Source organism: Rana temporaria, chromosome 2 (genome assembly GCF_905171775.1).
Source record: "Rana temporaria chromosome 2, aRanTem1.1, whole genome shotgun sequence".
Lineage (NCBI taxonomy): Eukaryota > Metazoa > Chordata > Amphibia > Anura > Ranidae > Rana > Rana temporaria.
Window position 1 is genome coordinate 369154974 of NC_053490.1, and position 11598 is coordinate 369166571.

Below are 11598 nucleotides of genomic sequence, written 5' to 3' on the forward strand. Positions count from 1 at the left end.
AATACATATGGACCTCATCCTCCTAGGTCAAAATGATTTTATTTTTTATTTTTATTTTTTTTATGTTTTATTTTATGTTATTTTGAGTTATTTCCCTATCCACATTTATTTTCAGAGTACTTGCCATGCTCTTCCCGACATTTTGCAAAATTTTCATTTATTTTTTATTTTTATTTTTTTTATGCCATTTTGAGTTATTTCCCTATCCACATTTATTTCCAGAGTACTTGCCATGCTCTTCCCGACATTTTGCTGCCATTTGCAGCCCTCCAGCCCTTTCCCTTAGTTTTTTAGTGACATTTTTGTAGTCAAAAGTCTGGGTCCCCATTGACTTCAATGGGGTTCGGGTCCGGGTCAAAGTCCGGGTTCGGTCCCAAACCCGAACTTTTTTTTCAAAGTCCGGGTTCGGGTCCGAACCCGAACATCCAGGTGTCCGCTCAACTCTAGTTCTTGGCACTCTTCCTATAGCCTAGTCCTTCTTTATGTAGCAAAAAAAAAAAAAAAATGTGAGGAGTGTACTAACTTTTGTGAGATACTATTTATACATGCAAAGATATAAAAATAAAAACAGAGCGCACATGGTTGTGAAGATAAAACCACTTTTTTACATTAAAAATAAAAACAATACAATTGCACTTCCAATGAAGTGATTGATCAGGAAATATCACCAAAATACAATATCCATAGGAGCACCCAGATACGCAACTAGACAATCTTGGCTGCACAATGAGAGATTGTCTATCAGCTGGTGGCATGTCCAGTTGCTCCTCTGGATATAGGTTTGCCACCTCATCGCTTTAAACACAAACACATATGAATTACACAGGTTCCGAGGCTAATTTAATGCAGATAAGGCACCAAGTGAGTTTACCACCTTAATCAGCCACAGAACCTGTGTATTGAATATGTGTTCGGTTTTAAAGGTTTTAAAGGCATGAGGTGGCAACTCTATCTGGAAATTGTACTTTGGTGATATGCCCTGATTAAGTCAGTTCATTGTAAGTGCAATTGTATTATTTTTCATGTATTATGTGGTTTTGTCTGCACTAAGTCCATGTTTTGCTGCTTTCATGATTAGAATATGCCGTGTGTTCATGCTTTTCGCCCACCTCGACATGCTTTCATTATCTTGCATTGTTTGTGTTTTTTTTTTTTTTTTTTTGTATCATGAACCTAATATCTATTATTGCTTCTAACTAAAGCAAGTTAAAGTCACTCTCTGTTTGATCATTCAGCCGATACCTATTCTTTTAAACTTGGCGTCTTTGAACAGGATGTCAGACAATGGTGATACAAATGGTATAACAATGACACCCGGTTGTAGCAGTTCAAAATGAAGAGGAGGGTAACCTACTGCAGTTAGACTTCTTTTTGCTGCTGTTATTCCTGCTGTAACAATTATCCAAGTACACAGTGCAAGGTTAGGACTCCGAAGACTGGTATTCCATTGACAAGACAGTTAACTGCTTAAAAAACAGTGCATGGCAAAGTAGTAACTAGGGCACCTCAGGGTCCACTTAATTTGGAGAGAGTGGGAGAATCCATTGTGCAAAGTGCAACGGAACTACCACATATGGCAGCATAGATCTGCCATAGGGCAGAATAGGATGGCCCAGCTAGAGATTGATGCGGACAGATAGCTGAAGGAACAATTTGCAGATGGACTGTTGTCTAACAAGGCCAGAGAAAACCTTGCAAGAGAAAGAGAGAAGCAACCCCAATATGAAGAGTTGTGTATCAGGAGCAGAGACACAGGCTCTGATTCACCAATGGCCAGGTGTGAAACTGATAGGCCCACCTGAAACCAAACACATAGCTCCATGCGTGGTCCTCAGTGATAAGTCAGGACTTTTGTGAGGCTGGTAGGATATTATCAACGTTCCATCAAGCACGATGTCTATGATCAACAACAGGAGGCATGTGACTCCTTGAAGCAAGAGCTTAATTTGGTGTTTTTAAGTAGACTTGTATATGATATGTAGCCTTTTCTTCCACATTAACATCGGCTCAGTCTTACTATGGTACACCTGCTCAGAGGCTTAGCTCATGATAAATAAAGGAAATGGACCCATTACTTAACCAAAGTGGTCTGGAAATACAGCCATACTGTACATTTCTCAACAGGCCCCTCACTCTACCATGTTTGGCCAAACTCTCTGGAGGATCATGGTGTCCAAAGTAGAACTTGAACACACTTCAACTTCCTGAATTTGGGAGTGGAAACAACATGTCTGAAGTCCACAGTTTGTTAAAGACCAGGAACAAGAAAAGTCAGATTTGTCAGACGTTGACTTCCAACCAGGGGAGAGAGTGCTAGTCTGACATAAAGGCGCAACAGGCCATTCTAGGCATGCCAGTCTATTATATCCAGAGAGAAGGAACCAAAGAAAAACATAGAAGCCTACAACATAAGCTCCCCAAATACACTGAGGCCCATAAGGTGTTTTGAAGAACCTTTGTAGACATCTGTTCTTCCGCTATTACCTCCAAGACTTCCATGAAACCTGACAAAATTTTACAACTCAGTACTCGCGCAGCTCAGATCCATGCTCCCACTGTGAGCCTCCCTGAACCACCAGACAGAGTTGTATCACCTCTTGTGTCAGAAAATGGGCGTAAGGCAACTCTTGAGGTGCTCCCAGAGACCTAACTTTGAGTACACTTCACTTAAGATGAATTTGAATGGTCTCCAAATTTCCCAAGAACAGCAAGTTCAAAGTGTGGGCCTCTTTAACTCTATTTCCCACAACTTCCTAGGTTCCTGAATATATGTTTCTCTGCAACTAAAAGAGACCACACCTGATGAGACAGAGGTAGCTGGGGATCTCCAGCCAGGGAGCAGCCCTCAACTGTCAGAACCAGTGCATGGACAGCCAGGCAGGAGCCAACTAGAATGCAGCTTTCACAGAAGACCCAGCTAATTTGGAAATCCTTCTTTCCAATTGCTATCAGAGGAGTCTTTTTCAGAGTACTCCAGTATCCATAGGCCTTGGGTGTCTGCAGATGTTCACCAGAGCTACCCTAGACTTCACTGAGAGAGGTGCTGTGAGGGTATTAGAAAGTAGCTATGCTCTGTACTGTTTTACTGAAGTGTTATCCTCAGCTTGGATTTCTGTTTTTGTAGTGAATATGCTATGCAGTCACATACTGCAGCCAGAGAGCCATTGCTGTGAGTAAAAAGGTACATGTTTGTACAGCTTTCATTATTTTGTTGTGTGTGCATGTTTTTGCCATCCTGAGCCTGTTTAGCATTTTTGTTTGCACTGTTTAGTAAACTGCAAGGTACATTTTATTCTTGCTTGATTATGGTTGCATGATTTCCCATTAATGTTAAGTTTACAGCTCTGTGGCTAGGGAACGAATGCAAAAATTAATGCATTTTCGACCCACAAAGAAGTGTGCAAACTTTAGTAGACGCATGCATCGGCACTAGAGTGCCAGCATGTCTCGGATTGCCCGGGACTGTCCCGCAATTGACCTGTCTGTCCTGGGCACCTTCATTCAGGGACAATACAATGTCCCGGAATGAAATAGAGAACACAGCCACCCCCTACTAACTACATTTCCGGAACTGGTTGCTAGGGCCGGCGCTGCCTGGCATCTTGCAACCAGTGACAATTTACTCTCAGAGAGTGAGGCCGGGAGCAAGGCCTGCACCTAGTGCAGCACTGCTGTCCCCACCCACCTCTGCACCTCCTCCTTCTCCGGCACTCAGCGGCAAGCAGCAGGGACTGGTGTGATCTTCACTCTCCAGATAGTGACGCCACTCCTTTCCTTTGCATGTGGCTCATGCAGAGGGAGTGACAGCAGCACTGCACCTGGCGGCAGGTTATGGGTGGCAAGCGGCACTGCATCTGGTGGCAAGTGGCACATTCACCTGACAAATAACCAGCTGCCAAATTCCCCATCAACCCCGAGACTACATTCCCCCCCCCCCCTCATCTTCTTTTGGGGAAGATGAGGGGGGGCGGGGTGTCCCTGAATGGCAGTTTGGAAATGTGGTCACCCTAATCGGCACCCATTTGCTATGTAGCAATAAATTACTAACAATGATGGATGTTTCATGTGTGGTGCCTGCAGTGTTACATAAAACACATACTTTTATTAATAACTGCAGTAATAACTGAACTTCCAGGTGCTGTAAATCACATTTCCGTCTCTCATACAGTCAAAAGCATTGCCCACTCTCCATTTTCCTCCCCATTCCACCTTTCAAAAAAATGTCTTGTTTTCTCTTTACCTGAAACACCCATCAGCAGAGGTTAATTTATGGGATGGAGCAAATGTAAAAAAAAAATGTCATGAAGTTCCATTTTTATTTTGTGTTACACGTTACATGCATTAAAATAATAGTAATCTGTTGTATGATTTGTGTTCTGTTGTATGTTTTATCAGTGTATACGCTAATTTCATATCATGAAAATGTTTTTATATCTTCAGAGCAAAAGTGAAAATTAAATAATGGCTATGAAATAAAGTATTTATGCCAATATTATTTAATATAGAGTAAATACAATGGTGACATCTAGTGGCAGCTAATTTTACTTGCATTTTATCAACAGAAAAATACATCTCTAGACGTAAGAAGACAAAGATGCAGTTCATATTTGCCGTTATCATGGGCTTGCAGCAAATTCTGCAGGTTCAAAATTTGCAGTCCCAGTAGATTTATGTAGATTTTGTATAGCCTTTGAAATAGGGCTAGCTGACTTAGAAGATACAATAAGGAGGCTTTTGCTTAACCACTTGCCTTTCAGCACTTTAAATTAAAATTGTGTGGCTGTGCAACACTGTACCCATATGAAATTTTATATTTTTTTTTCACACAAATAGAGCTTTTTTTTTGTAGTATTTAATCACTAATGTTTATTTTAATTTTTTTGCGAAACAAAAAAGAGACTGAAAAGTAAAAAAAAATAAAAATTTTCATAGTTTTTTATAAAATTTTGCAAACAGGTAATTTTTCTCCTTCACTGTTGTGCGCTGCTGAGGCTGCACTAATGGGCACTGATGAGCCAGCACTGAGGAAGCTGCACTGGTGCGTACTGATGATGCTGCACTGATGGGCACTGAGAGGTGGCAATGAAGGGCACTAATGGGAACTGATAGGCAGCACTGAAGGGCACAGAGAGGTGGCACTGAAGGGAACTGATAGGCAGCACCAAAGGGCACAGAGAGGTGGCACTGATATGCAGCACTGATAGGTGGCACTGATGGGCATTGACAGGCAGCACCGATTGACACTTATATTCACTGATAGGCAGCACTGATAGGTGGCACTGATTTGCAGCACTGATAGGGGGTACTGATTGGCATCACTAGTTGGCACTGATTGGCAGCACTGGTGGGACTGCACTGATAATCAAGACACTAATAATTAGTGCCCTGATTATCAGTGTCAATGTCTCTTTAACACAAGCCGGTTATCGGCTGTCAGCGTGAGGAAAGAAAAGCCAATATCTGGCTTGTGTTTACCTCCTGAGATCAGCAAAGAAAGGATATGGAAAGGTGACAAACTTCATAGGGAAAGATTAGGGTCACTTAGGGAACTATGCTTTACTTCTGATTGCTAGCTGTTTGGGCAATCAATCTCATTTGCTGCCTTTTTTACATTACAGCATATAGAAGCTGATTGGTTACTGTGACAGACTCACCAGGGACATCACCGGACCCTCTTATGTCTAAAATCATCCTATGTCCACTAGGGGGCATAGGATGACTGAGAAATGATATCTTGGACTACCTGAGATAGGGCAGTAATGATTATCCACAATATATTCCAGGATATCTTTAAAGGAACACTAAAGGTTCATTTTTTTATTAGATCAATTGATTGCTGTAAGCTAGAGCATTTAAATATCACTTACCTTGTTTTTCCTTTTGACCTCCAAAATACAGTAATCCAGGTTTGAAAATGCCATTTCCTTTTTTTTTTTTCACAATCCAAGGTTTATTGGAGCCAAAGTAAGATCGTACATAGGTTGTAAATACAATAACATACACAAGTTGCGTAGGTATAACATAAATCTGAATATAACAGATAAAAGAACAGTTTCTGAAAAAGGTAAAATCTTGTATATCACAAATGGGAAGGCATTAGGAAAAGGGGGTAAGGGAGGAGGGTGAGAGGAGGGGACGAGGGGGGAGGGTAGGGAGAGAGAAATGGAAGCAGGTCCAGAGGGGAGAGATGGTGGGCTGTAGTCTGAAGTGTATTTCAGGAAGGAAGTGATAAAAGGGTGATTTGGGAGTTTGTTTCGTAGGGATATTTAGTTTATTGTGTGGGGATCGGTGATGAGGGATTCATATTCTTTTGAGTATGAGAAGGCAACCCAGGGGGACCAGTTTTCAATGAAGGAGGAGCTGTGTTCGTTTCTCATTGCAACAAGTTCTTCCATTTTGTAAATGTATCTCACTTTTTCCAGCCAATCCCTGACCCCTAGGATCCTGTTTGTTTTCCAGAACAGAGGAATCAATGATTTCGCTGCTGTAAGCAGGTGTCTTGTTAGGGATTTTTTGTACCCTCGGATGGAGAGGGAATTGATATGTAACAAGCATGCAGCGGCGTCTAGGGTGATTGAGGTTTCGGTTATGTGCTTGATCCAGGTTGAGACCTCTTCCCAGTATTTACTGATTATAGGACAATCCCACCAAATATGTAGGAAGGTGCCCTTGTCTGAGTTACAGCGCCAGCAGGAGTCAGGGATCGCTAAGGACCATTTGTGAGCCTTCACAGGGGTAATGTACCATTGCGTAAGTATTTTGTAAGAAGTCTCCTGGTGTTTTGTACTTAAGGAGCATTTGTGTGCGAATAAACATGCCTTTTCCCATTGATGTACGCTGAATTGTTGGCCCAAATCTCTTTCCCATCTTTCTTTATGTTTTCGAGCTTCCGAAGAGTCATGTGAGATCAGCCACTTGTAGGCTAAGGAAGTGGTTTTGAGAACAGGGGACCTCTTGAGGCAGATGTCTTCTATGGGGGTTAGATTTTGGAAGAAAGAGGTTTTGTGTTTACTATTTGTCAGGAAATTCCTGAGTTGCATGTAAAACCAAGGGTTCGGGGCTGAGTCACCAAATTCAGTTTTTAGGGAAGTAAGGGTTTTGACTGTGTTGCCTGTCATACAGTGGGTGATTAGAAATTTTTTGGAGGGATCAGGACATGGAAGGAGTCTTTGGTCCAGCCCAGGTATAAAGTCAGGATTGCCTACGATCGGGGTCAGAGGGCCTGGGATTGTGGCCAGGTTGTATGGTTGGGCTAGTTTGTGCCAGATCTGTAGTGTGTTGGCTATGAGGGGGTTGGTAGAGGATTTGAGGGATTTAGAGTGGGTGGTCCAGGGGTAGTAAAGGAGGGGTTGGGAGGAATGGGCTAATTCTAGTTGTACCCAATCCTTATTGGGGCCGTTGCAGTGCCAGTCTATTACCCTTGTAATATGGGAGGCAAAATGATATTTCCTGTAGTCTGGGAGGCCTAAGCCGCCTTTGTTTTTGGGGAGTTTGAGAATTCTCAGCGAAATCCTGGGATTTTTATTAGACCAGAGGAATCTCCTTTGGGCCGATTGAAGAGAAGAAAAAAAGGAGTTTGGAATATGGATCGGGAGGGCGTTAAAGAGGTACAGCAGCCTCGGAAGCACCACCATTTTCAGTATGGCGGCCCTTCCGAACCAGGAGAAGAATCTAGCGTTCCATCTCTTCAGGTCCTCTGAGATTGATCCCAGTAGGGGGATAAAATTAGTTTTATATAAGGAGTGTAAGTCAGGGGTGAGTCTGACTCCGAGATACTTCAGGGATTCTTTTTCCCATTTAAATTTGGAATTTGCTTTAAGTAAATTGAGTACGTCTGGGGGAAGGGAAAGGTTGAGCGCCTCAGATTTGGTCGGGTTTATTTTGAAGTTTGAGATGAAACCGAACGTTTTAAATAATTTAGTTAAATTTGGTATGGAGATGTGTGGGCGGGTGATAAAAAATAGAAGATCATCGGCGTAGGCCGCTAGTTTAAATTCTCTATCCTTAATCAAGAAGCCTCTGATATCTGGGGATAAGTTTATGGTCCTAATGAGTGGTTCTAGCGACAGGATGAAAAGAATGGGGGAGAGGGGGCAGCCTTGACGTGTGCCATTACGTATGTCTATAGGGTCCGATAGTGTGGTGTTAATCTTGATCCGTGCGGTCGGGTTATGGTAGAGGGCCTTAATCCAATTCGCAATGTTCCCCGAGAGGCCAATATGGGAGCACACTGCGAATAAGTAATCCCATGATATTCTATCAAAGGCCTTCTCCGCGTCAGTAGACAGGAGAAGGCCCTCGATTTTAGAGACGGTTGCTTGATGGATCAGATTAAGGGATTTAGTTATGTTGTCCCTGGCCTCTCTGCCGGGCATGAAGCCAACCTGTTCGGGACCTATGATTTTAGATAGGAGTGGTTTTATCCTATTGGCCAGGATTTTTGCCAGGATTTTAATATCCAAATTTAGGAGGGAGATGGGTCTGTAATTTGCTGTTTCTGAGTGGTCTTTGTCTGGTTTGGGCACTACAGCTATATGTGCCGAAAGTAGGGAGTTGGAGTTATGTGGTTGTTGTGCTAGATAATTAAGGGCCTTAAGCAGGGGATCAGTGAGGGTAAGGGAGAATGTCTTATAGTATTGGGACGTGTAGCCGTCAGGACCTGGGCTCTTCCCTGATTTGAGATCTTTAACCACTTCCATACTGGGCACTTACGCCCCTTCCTGCCCAAGCCAATTTTCAGCTTTCAGCACTGTCGCACTTTGAATGACAATTGCGCGGTCGTGCTACACTGTACCCAAACAATTTTTTTATCATTTTGTTCCCACAAATAGAGCTTTCTTTTGGTGGTATTTGATCACCTCTGCGGTTTTTATTTTTTGCGCTATAAACAAAAGAAGAGTGACAATTTAAAAAAAAAACACTATTTTTTACTTTTTTATTTAATAAATATCACAATTTTTTTAAAAAAAAACGTTTTTTTTCCTCAGTTTAGGCCGATATGTATTCTTCTACATATTTTTGGTAAAAAAAATCGCAATGATCATATATTGATTGGTTTGCGCAAAAGTTATAGCGTTTACAAAATAGCTGATAGATTTATGGCATTTTTATTTTATTAATTTTTTTACTAGTATTGGCGGCGATTTGCGATTTTTTTTACTGTCACCGTGACATTGCGGCGAACACATCGGACACTTTTGACACGTTTTTGGCGCCATTCACATTTATACAGCGATTAATGCGATAAATATGCACTAATTACTGTATAAATGTGACTGGCATTCAAGGGGTTAACACTAGGGGGTGAGGGAGGGGTTAATATGTATACCTAAATTGTGTTCTAACTGTAGGTGGAGGAGGGGGTGACTGGGGGAGGTGACCGATCTATGTCCCTATGTACAAGGGACACAGATCCGTCTCCTCTCTCCCCTGACAGGACGTGGAGCTCTGTGTTTACACACAGAGCTCCACGTCTTGTCCCTGTAGCCGCCGATTCCGAGTGCCTGGCGGACATCGCGACCGCCAGGCACGCGCATCGGCATCTCGGGGACGCGCCGGGCGCGCGCGCGCTGCCGCCGGCGCGCTCGTGCGCCCCCCAGTGGTCGCAAGAATACAGGATGTCAAATGACGTCCTGTTGAATTTTCAGAGTAACCGTGGAGCCGTCATTTGACGATGGCCCGGTACTCTAGTGGTTAATTATCATTTGGAGTTCAGAAGCGGTAATGGGTTCGTTTAAGATGGAGACCTCTGTCGTAGATAGTGTTGGGAGATTGCTGTCAGCAAGGAATTTTTGAATCAGTTCTTCTTTGGGTGAGTTTACGTGGGGTGGTTTATGTTGTGGTGGAAGGTCATAAAGGCCTGAATAGAAGTTATGGAATATTGCGGCTATTTTTTCTGAGGTGTGTTCCAGTGTACCTGAGTTGTTACGGATTGAATAGATTTGGTTTGCTAGGGTGGTTTCCCTAAGGGCTCTGGCAAGTTGCTTCCCTCCTTTGTCACCTTTTTCATAAAAGATGTTTTTCTTGAAAAACAGAGACTTTTGGGTCTGGAAGGTTAATAATTGTGTGAGGGACTTCCTATGTCTGGTCAAGTCGTCTAGCACTCTATCAGACAGGGATTTCTTGTGTAGTGTCTCTAGATTGGCTATGGTGTTTGAGATGCGTGTGATTTCCAATGCTCTTTCCTTTTTTCGTCTCGCGCCCCATTTAATTAGTTCACCTCTTATAACACTCTTGTGTGCCTCCCAGTTGTTGAGAGGGTTAGTGTCAGAGTCCTTGTTCAGTTTAAAGTATGTTTCAATTGAATCTCGGATGTCGTCATGGATAGTCGGGTCTGTCAACAGAGCTGCATTAAGTCTCCAATTGAATGGGGTCTTCTGTGTGGGTCTTAGGGAAAGTGTCGCAGCGACTGGGGCGTGATCGGAGAGTGCAATAATGCCTATTTCTGCCTTTGACAGAGCTGATAGGTTTCTTTGGGAGACAAAGATCAGATCTAATCTAGCATATTTCTTGTGGGGGGGGGGAGAAAAAGGTGAAATCCCTGTCTGTGGGGTGGAGAAGTCTCCACGTATCCACTAATTTAAGTGATTGTAGCAGGACCTTAATTCTCTTCAGGATCTTATAAGAAACGTGGGAGTGACCATTGGATGTATCCTGTGCGGGGTTGAGAGGGATATTGAAATCCCCGCCCAAGATGATACAGCCTTCTCCGAACCACTTCAACTCTGACACAATTTTAGAGCAGAACGAGATATGGGCGGAATTTGGAAAATATACATTGGCCAAAGTGACCGGAGTGCCCCCCCAGGTGCCCTTAAGGAAGATGAAACGTCCTTCTGGGTCTGACAGTTGACTGGAAAGTTCAAATGGAGCGTGTTTGCTTAGTAAGATGGAGACTCCTTTGGTTTTTGCCAGGGGATTTGTGGCGTGGTATACTTTGTTGAAAAAGTTATTGGTGAGTTTAGGGATGTTAGGGCCTTTAAAATGGGTTTCCTGAAGGAAGGTTATTAAGGGGCTCGTCTGTTTTAATTCCCTCAGGAGTTTTGTCCGTTTTTCGGGGACGTTGAGGCCATTGACGTTGTGGGAGATGATCGTAGGTGATTTGCCCAGGTGAGAGTATGACATTTTCTTTTGGGGGGGGGGGGGAGGGAGAATGAAAGGTGAGGGTGGTTGGGGAGGGAGAGTAGAATGGGCCGTGTGAAGGGAGGGGGTGGGATAGTATAGGTGAGTGAGAGGAAGGGGAGGGGTATTAGTAAGGAAGGCCTGAGAAGGCAATACACTGAGATCGAGACTGTACTCTGGGTGTCGCTTGTAAAAGCGCAGAGATATCAGGTGTCACCGGGTGATCACCTCTAGTGTCTCCGGGGGGGAAAGTGGGAGGTGTCAAAGTGGATGTTTGTAGTTGGAATATACTATAAATCCGAATATTGAGAACATTAGGTTCCAGGGAGAATTTGTGAAGAAACAGTAAGGTGAGGCATGCATGTAACACAACCCTATACAAGGGAGTCAGTAACAACTGTTTTGAATAACATTTACAATAAAACTTAAATAACTTTTAGAACGCTTCCCCAGGGATAGCCAAGTGAGTGGATGAGA